This window comes from Trichosurus vulpecula, chromosome 1, assembly GCF_011100635.1.
Source record: "Trichosurus vulpecula isolate mTriVul1 chromosome 1, mTriVul1.pri, whole genome shotgun sequence".
NCBI lineage: Eukaryota > Metazoa > Chordata > Mammalia > Diprotodontia > Phalangeridae > Trichosurus > Trichosurus vulpecula.
Window position 1 is genome coordinate 295,879,069 of NC_050573.1, and position 9,858 is coordinate 295,888,926.

The 9,858-nt window shown below is 37.8% G+C and overlaps 1 pseudogene; it reads right to left on the minus strand.

The window, feature by feature from the left end:
- Window positions 1–1,383: 1,383 nt before the first annotated feature.
- LOC118837382 lies at window positions 1,384–8,486 on the minus strand (annotated as a pseudogene).
- Between the last annotated feature and the right edge of the window lie 1,372 nt (window positions 8,487–9,858).

Here is a 9,858-nt window from a genome sequence, read left to right on the forward strand (position 1 = left end):
TCAAACAAGTTGATACCAAAGTATTTTACAACCTCCTCTTGTTTTTTCATTCTTGGTGCCTAGTGGACTTCCACAACTAAATTTTGATTTTTTTGTTCATTTGTTTTAGTTAGACATCTCTTCATTCTTTTTAGTTACTTTTGTATACTTCCCACCTAGAGGTTTTTCAAACAGCCTAATTTTTCCCAGTTTCTGTTGAGGCTCTCTGTTGAAACAGTCATTTGGAATCTTGTGTTTTTTCCTTCCCTACTCATCCTCATTTTCTCATCTTCTCCCTCTCCCATTCCCTCTCCCCTCCCTCTTCTCCCTCTTCTAGTCCTTGAATCCTTCTCCCCCTCCTCTTCCTCTTTTACCTCCTCCTCCTCCCCCATCCTTCTCTTCCTCTTCCCTTAAGTGACTAAAGAGCTGGTACTGTGTGTGGTGATACAAAGTTTCCAATTAACTAACAAATTGGATTTGTGAATCCATGCAAAAAGTTCAAGTGGAAATTCTATTCACTTTAGAGTAAGGAAGAATTTCTGTGAGCTGCTGGGTGAGAAAGCACCTCAAAACTTTTATATGTCTAGCACTTGCTCTAGAGCTATTATTCCAAATCCTACTCTGATGAATCAATGGTTTTAGGTCCACAGAGTTTGGCTACTATAGCAGGGTTATAGATTTACATTTTTTTTCTGTGAATTGTAGACCTCCTTCATTGCAATCACACATTTCTGTGACATCTGTTTAGAATGACACAAATGATGGTCACCTGAAAGAAGGATTTGAGCAACTTTTTGTTTCAAGATTGTAGACACCAATGTAAATCTGAGCCTAGGTATATATCTATGTATTTTATCAGGCTATCGTGGCTATAGATTTAATCTTTTTTTTAAGTCATTCATGATAAGAATTTTAATGCAACCTTTGCAGCTTAGAAAAGCTCAACAAAATTACATAGTTTTGGTTCTTATATATTATAAAATGTTGGGAAGCAAAGAAGACAATGTCAAATGAACATAGATTCTACTGCAAAAATCCCAATTAAAATGAATATGTAGATTTTACTGAACTGGAAAACACATTTCCTTTAATGGAAAAAAAAGCACATCATGTTAATATACTTCCTATTCCAACATTGTTCTTTTGATTAGGTTTGTAGACATCTATTTAAATAGCCACAAAAATGTAGGCATATATAAAAATCAGCTATATTATACTATGAGATTTCTCTTATTCAAAATAATATAATATAGACATATAAAATGTATAATAGTCTTATTTCAAAGACAGTCTCTACTAGTGAAAACTTATGTAATAATCTATATATCTGTGGGAAATGTGAAACCTAAAACACAAGAGACTTTAATAAGAATTTTTAAATACATTTCTTCCCTTGTTAAAGTTTCATTTCTTTTCTATCTTGTTTGCTGTTGCTTCAAGGGAAGTTGCAGAAGGTGGAGTATTTGGACAGCATGTATAAGTGCTTGTTTCACTTCCCAGTTCTACTAACTGCTCCAATGAAACAGCACAGAGATAAATACTCTTTAAAATATCTGGTAATTTACAAAATTTCTCCTGAAGAACATCTCACTGTTGTCAGAAACTTCAGCTCCCTGAAACAGAGAACTATTTTCACCAAAATTCTTCTTCTTTTTCACAAGTTGCAAGTATGGGAAGGTTGACACATTATATTGAATGGCACTAGTTTCCTTATTAAGAGTCTCTAAATCACTGGTTGAATCTCCTGCTTCATCTTCTCACTCTCTTTCAAACACTTGAAGTTTTTTATTCCTTATTTTATGATCTTCATCTTTTGATTTTGAATTTTCTGCTGCTAATGTCCCATCTACATTAATTCTATTCTGATTTATAACTTTGTCATATACTTTGTTGACCTCTTCATTAGCTGGAAAAAAAAAAAAAACAAAACCTCATCAATGTTCTCTCCAGCATTAACCTTCACTTGACTCTTCGTTGTCAGGATATCTGTAGGTGTGTATTGCATTTCTTCCATAGGCTGAACCCCTGAAGGAATGGCTCCTTCATATCTTGCAATATTTTCAATAGGGCTGTAATTAGTTCAAGGCATGCAAGGCATATCCAATACTTAAAAAGTTTCTTGGCATCTGGAATCTTTACAATGAGCTCCTTCAGTGTTGAAAATACTTCTTCCATTCACATCCTTTATTAATTAGGCTCAGTCATTCAGAAAATATTTTGTTAATTTTATCAGTGAATAATTTTTGCTCATCTTCTTCTGCAATGGTGGTCCAGAAAGACTCAATTGGCTTTTCCTTTGGCAATTCCACATTAGGTGAAACAGACCTTTGAATTGGTTTTCTAATTACTCTTCTCTTGTGTTATGGTAATTAGGGTGGGACTTTTTTTTTTACTGTTTTCTCTTGTGGAATGCTAAGGCAATCAAGTACCTTTGATGGGTCTCCCCTTAATGTCAAGCAAAAAGGGACTTTTTGCTCTTGGCAAGCTTCAGAGCTTTTGGTACCTTCTTAATTGGGTCTCTAGAATCTTTCCTATTAAAAGTTATTACTGCTGATTATTTGCTCTTCCTGTAATTTTAAGACAGAAATGCTTTTCTTTTTGCATGATATTACTCAAGTTTTTCTCTTCCTTGCTCATCTAAAGATCCAAGTAAAAGCCTGTAGCCCAGAAATGAGGAGAGGGGAAAATGACGCTTTCCCCTTCCCTATTTCCATTGGCCCCCCAAGGTTTGAGCTTCCGCTACTGGGACCCAGGCTCCCTTCTCTGCTTCCACACCTTTAAACAGGGGTTTTCATCTCTGGATGCACAGCAGGGAGGAGGGGATTGGGGAGGGGGGTGATGGCAGGATGTGGGGGGAGTGGATGCCCCCAGGGTCTCTCCAGCCGCTAATCCTGCACTTTCTCAGCTACCTGTTATAGGTTTAGTCTCCAGTAGTTTAGGTTGGTGGTTTTCTAATGCTTATTCGTTGAACATCCTCTTCTTCCCTCCATGATTTATTGTTGATACAAGTTAGTTGGCCAGACTTAATTGACTTTAAGAAAGGGGTATTTACTAAGGTAGCAAAGTAAGAATAATTGGAAGGAAGAAAAAAATTATTAAATAATCTCAGCCTGGTGTTGTGCTAAGCATTTTACAAATAGTACTCATCTGATGCTCGTCAAAGCCCTGGGATGTAGGTGTTATTATTAGCCTCATTTTAAAGATGAAGGAACTTTAGACAGACACAGATCAAATGATTTGCCTAGGGTCACACATTTAGTAGAATTTAGGGCTATATGAATCCAGGTCCAGTGTTGTATCCATTGTTCCATCTAGATGCCTCTATATTAATACAAAACGTTCTTTGCAAAAGTCTATGATACTCTCTCACAAGTGCATATAGAGTCTAGGGAAAGTGTACTCATATGTTCATATCACAAGGTGATAATTCAGTGCTTGTCAAAGTCTTTTGGATAGAGACCTTAGGATATCCCCACCTTTTCCTTCTGCTCCTTAAAATAACCTTGAATAATCCATTCATCATCCCATACTGTCCTTTCTCAACTCCCTATGAAGGTATTGTCTTCATTTGTCCTGTGCTGGGACCATTCTAGGGCATGGATGGGATAACAGAAAGTTCAAAATCCTCCTGAGCCTTTAATGCTTGTAAGGTCTGCTTATAGGGAAGGTGAAATGGTTTCTCCTCAGGAATTTGGCTGAAGCACTTTACCCTGGCTTTCCTCTCACTCAAAATCTCTCAGTTCTGGAGTTGATGTAATATTTTATAGACAGTTCATAGGCATGGCAAGGTTTCCTCAGCCAATTTGAATACATTTCATGTACAACATTCCTCTAGTTCATCCAATAGCTTTCAAGGACTTGTTATACTTAGCCTAAAGGCTTCGAGTGATTTATCAATTGATTGAGATACATTCTCACCCGGTTAAGGTATCAAGGCATAGCATGCATCATTTACTTTAGTTGAGTGGAATAACTGACTCAATGACCCTTACACTTACATAAGCATCCTCAGTTCTAACACTTCAAGTCTCCCATGTTGGACTGAAACTGCACATGCTCTGCACAATCTATCAGGAAGGGCAAATATGTGCATGCTCCAAGGACTAGCCTAGCTGGCCATTCCAATAGTGCAACTATGCCCAACCATTATGGTGTACTAAAAAGTGTATGAATGGGACTCTGAAGAGCTCCATTCTATTCCTTGGTTCTCCCATTTTCTAGCTGTGTGACATCATATCCCCTGAGGTTATCTAGGAATTTCTTTTTCCTAAAGGATGATTTCTAGAATCCTTCAACTTGAATTACAGTCATCTATGATATTGAAAACTCAAAGAGTATTGCAGTGACAAGAGTGGCTTTTAAGTCAGAAGTCCTGGGTTCAGATTCTGCCTCTGACACTTATACTTGGACCAGTCAATTCAGGTCTATGAACCTCAGTATACTGTCTTCAAAATGAGGTGGTTTTCAATTGATAAATAGTTAAAGATTATGAACAGTTTTCAGACAAAGTAATTAATGCTATCTTTAATCATATGAAAAAATGCTCTAAATAATTATTGGATGATTATTGATTAAAGAAATGTAAATTAAAACAACTCTGAGCTACCACTCCACACCTAGCAAATTGGCTAATATGACAGAAAAGGAAAATGACCAATGGTGGAATGGATGTGGAAAAATTGAGACACTAATACATTGTCAGTGAAGTTGTATACTGATTCAGCCATCCTGTAGAGCAATTTGGAACTATGCCCAGAGTGCAATGAAACCATGCATACCCTTTGACCAAACCAGGTCTGTATCCAAAGAGAAAAAAAAGGCAAAAGACCTATATGTACAAATTTTTATAGCAGCTCTTTTAATAGTGGCAAAGAATTGGAAATTGAGGGAATGCCCATCTATTAGGGAATGCTTGAACAAACTGTTGATATGATTGTGATGGAATACTATTGTGCTATAAGAAATGATGAGCAGGATATTCTCAGAAAAACTTGGAAGGGCTTACATGAACTGAGGAAAAGTGAAATGATCCAAACTAGGAAAATATTGTACATAGTCACAGCAATATTGTATGATAATCAACTGTAAATGACTTAGTTTTTCTCAGCAATACAATGGTCCAAGACAATTCTGAAGGACTTATGATGAAAGGTGCTGTCCATATCTAGAAAAAGAACTGATGGAATCTTAATTCAGATTGAAACATAGCATTTCTTTATTTTCTTTGTTTTTCTTGTTTTTTAGGGGGTAGGGTATCTGTGTTTTTCTCCTCACAACATTGCCAACATGAAAATATGTTTTGCACAATTGCACATGTATAATGTATATCAGATTGCTTATAGTCTTAATGGGAAGGGGAAGGGAAGGAGGAAAGGACAGAATTTGGAATGCATTTTTTTAAAAAATGAATATTAAGATTTTTCACATGTAATGGGGGAATATAAAATATTAAATCATCAAAAAATAAAATGAGGGGTTCTGAGTGGGGTAGGTGGTCTTTCAAGTTATTTATGAACCCATAAAAATCGACTTGTTTGAGACCCATAGGTGAATGAGAGTTGAATAGAAAATTAGTGCACTAGTAGTTAATAAAAATGTGGGAATAGGCAAGAAGTAAGCTCACAGATGACTTACAAGAGCAAAGAGTAGCATCAGGGGAAGCTGGCCACAAAAAGAGTTAAAAATAAAGACAGAAAATTGGGGAAGAGAAGTTATGGAATGGTATAAGATGAGGGAGAAGCTATTCAAGACCCAGCTGGGAGATCAGAAATAAGATTTATGTCTCTAGAGGCCTTTGGAGAGAAAGGGAAGGATCCTTGCCCCGCAGGCACTAGGACAGTGATCAATAAACCAAGGCAAAGATTTACTCACAGGAACATCTAAGGCATCCCAGCTGCCATGTTGGGAAGCAACTTTAAGTTTAGAGAAGAAGGTATGAGAATAGGCAACAGGTGCTTCTATTCATTGTGTAAAAGAAAGTAGGCTTAAAGAGAGTGGATGCTAGGGCATTCCAAAACATCTCAGAAGAATAGGAAATTCAATAAGAACAACAAAGGCTTATTTACTCAATTTTGGGTACAAGTTGGGGGCTTAGTCGCAAATGAACTGTATAGTATCCCAGGAATTGGAAATGAGATTCAAGGGTGAAAGCAGCCATAAGTTTAGTTTTATGCTGAACCTGAGCTATGGTTCAAGTGATTCTCTTCACCCCCTAACTGATCCTATAGAGAGGGGTGAAGAGGAGTCTTGAAGAAAAGACTTTAGCCTCTAGATCCCTGTTGTGGAAGTGGCTTCAGATCTGTGGATTGGAGGCATAATAGGACTAAGAGCAAGCAGGCCATTGTTCAGTGGTCAGAACTGATTCAATTTCTCTGAAGAGCTTTCTGTATTTCCTGATACTTCCCTCAAATCCGATACTTTAAGAAAGGTTTGTGCACCAGCAACTACATTGATGTAAACGACCCCTATAATTGCTAACATCTATTTCTGAGTCAATTATTCCTGATGACTGAGTGTGCCTTGTCACAAGGAGGTGAAATTTTCTATTCTTCTGAGATGTTTTGAAAGAGTCCATCATTCCCTATCTTTCAGCATACTTTCTTTCACAGAATGGATAGAAGTGCCTGTTGCCTCTTTTCATTCCTCCTTCTCTTAAATTTGAGGCTGCTCCCAAACATGACTGGTGGGATACCCTAGATATTCCCGTGAAAGCATATTTTCCCTATCACAACCTGCTTCTAGGTGTCTTCCATGCAGATCAGTCTGCTGGGCTGTCTGATAGAGGTTATTACATATCAGACCAATATATGAAAAGGCAGAAAAACTTTGCTCTCAGATGGCTTTGTTTTGAAACCCTAAGGGAAATTTGTTGAAAGGAATGATCTCTTTCATAGGAAGATAATGTTTTGTTTACCATAAAACATAGAACATGACAACTATTTTACATAGTTATATATGTTATTTAATACTGTTATATTAAAGAAGTTACTTTGCCGCCACCCTCTCTGCCCCAACACATATACCCATATATTGACTTCATTTTAAAAAATATGTCAAGCAATGACTTGGTTTGAGAAGCCAAAGTCAATCATGACAAGGAGGAAAGATGAACTACAATGGGGATGCAGAGTAGACCCAAATCTTTGCTCCTCATTAATAGGTAACTCAGTTAAGAGAGTTCAGACATTGGTACTAAAACACTATTACTTTCTAGAATCATTGGTTTTCAAATAGTTGAAGAAGTACTGGGTCAAAGAATAAAAGGGATAGGATGCTCATCCACTTGAGCATTTTAGGCAGCTAGGTTGTTTGGTGGATAAAGAATTGGGCCTGGGGTCAAAAAGACCTGAGTTCAAATCCAGCCTCAGACATTTACTAGCTTTGTTACCCTGGGCAAGTGATTTATTTTATTTGCTTCAGAAATGGGGGATAATAATTTCATATGGTTTTTGTGAAGATCAAATTAGATGTTTCTTTCATTCCTTCCTTCTTTTCCATATTTTCCCATTTAAAGTCTTCCACAACCTGAATTCCACCTACCATTCTAGTGTAACATTACTGCCTCTTTTAGATATTAGCTCTTCCTGGTAAACTCACTTGTTAGCTGTCCCTATTCACAATCCATTGTAATATAATCAGTTTACATGCAAGCCTGGAGCATATTTCCTAATTACTAGAGTAGTTCCATACAAACTTCAGCAACAACCCCAGGGAGGAGAAATAGAAAGACTATCTCATGTGCAGAAAGGGGAAGCTAGCCTCTCAAAATGTCCTAATTTTGATTTTACCTCCTTAGACACTTTGGGGAATTTCCCCTTGGGTGACACAGGGGACTCTCTTTGTTCAGCTGAGACATCTTACTCCCAGAGGGACAGTGTAATCACTCTATTTTTTCTGGCATAATCTAATTTTCATACCTTCACTTGTATTTGTCTGTCTCTGCCTCTGTCTCTGTCTTTGTTTCTGTCTTTTTCTGGGTCTCTGAGCTTCTGTGTTTCTGCCTCTCTCTCCTCTGTCACAATGTCTCTTTCTCTGTCACTCTCTGTCTCTTTGTCTCTCTGCCTCCATCCCTGTCTTTGTTCTCTCTCTGTGTTTCCCTGTGTGTGTCTCTCCCCTCCCTTCTCTTTTTCTCTCTCAACTACTATGTATTACTTTTTATGTACTTGGTGTAAGCTCTTTGAGGACAAGGGATGTTGTTTTTGGGCTATTGTTATTTGAATGTAACCCTGGGTTAGGGACTATGTCCACTTGAGGATAGAGAGAATTGAGTAGATAGCCAATCAGAGTATTAGCAGGCTAACTCTGATTCACAGACCTACTCCCAGTCCCCTCCTTTGGGAAAAAAATCATTTCTAGAAAATGGTAATAATTGGAAGGCCTGAAGAAATTTAAACAATTGAATGAGACATGGGAGAGTAGAGACCTTGATCATGGTAGACAGTGGAGAATACCTGAAGTTTGAGCCCAAATTGCATCCCAGCGAGAAGCTTTGTGCTGATCTCTGCCATTGTAGATTGAAGTAGTCTATGGCAGACATCACACCAGGGCCATGGCATTCTGTGGGGAGCCAGGACCATAACTGCAAAGCTAGCCAATAATCATCCAGGATGGAGGAATACAGCTGTTGGTGAACCTCTCATAAAATTATACCTCCCTGCCCCCTGCTTTTTGGGGGCCTAAGACTCACTTCTCTGTTTGTTCCACCCTATACTTTAGTTTGTCTAGCTTTACACAATGATTAGGTTCAGGCATGGCTAGTCTGAAGACAGAGCATCTAGTCATCTTTGCCAGTAAAAAGTACCCACGGTACAAAAAATTAGAAAGGGATAGAAAGGCAGTTATATTCCCACACACAAAAAGGAATTGTGAGGCAAGAAAGACATAGAATTATCACAATCAGTTGATAGGTTGGTATTCAGACCTCTCCTTGGAACAGTTGTAGCTCCTAATCATTAATTGTTATAGATTTTACTTTGATTACAATTGATCAATAATAGACTCTTTTCTTTCTTTCAATTTTTCTTTCTTGGTCAATCTGTTGCTGCCTCAGATGCTGCATTTGCATCTATCCCGTTGCTCACAGTTCCCCAGAAAGAAGTTGAGAGCTGCTTTCAGAATCTCACTAGGTTATATGTAGAGTCTGTATAAGATTCCATGCCATCTTGGAGTGGGGGGAGGGGAGGGATGGGGAGAAAATTTAGAACTCTAAATCTTATGGAAGTGAATGGTGAAAACTAAAAATAAATAACCAAACAAATAAATGGATGAATGAATGAATAAATAAATGAATGAATAAACAAAAGCTCATAAGGCACCATATAAAAAGGACAGAAGATATAAACAGAAGCAGACCACATTTCAAACATAGGTTTGCCTTGAGGATCATGCATTCACAATACTGGGTTTGGTGGTGGGCAGAACATAACCTAACTGACCCTCTGGAGTTCAGATACTCATCCTCACTCATCAAGGACAATAGAAAGGTGAATCCATGGTGTGTGAATTACTCCTTGAGTATATACATTGAATTCTGGTTCACCTGCCACTTAAGGGTATTTATATGCAACAAGAAGCAGTGAGAGGTTATCAGTACCTGCTCTGAAGTGAGTATGGAGAACGAGTCCATCATGTAATCCCAAGGAGGTGTCACGTTTTTCTACTTCTTCCATAATGGGAGAAGGGACTGACTTAACTGAAGAAGCCAGGCATCCTCTTCCTGCCTCCTCACCTCCCTAGGGCTATTTCAAACTGTGGCCAATTCTTTAAACTATCTTTGTAAATGCCATTTTTAATGTATTTTCCTTCGAGCTGTTATAAGAAATTATAATCTGAAGGGTTGTTTGAATCTGTGTCAGTTTTGCTTATTTGAATGATGAGATG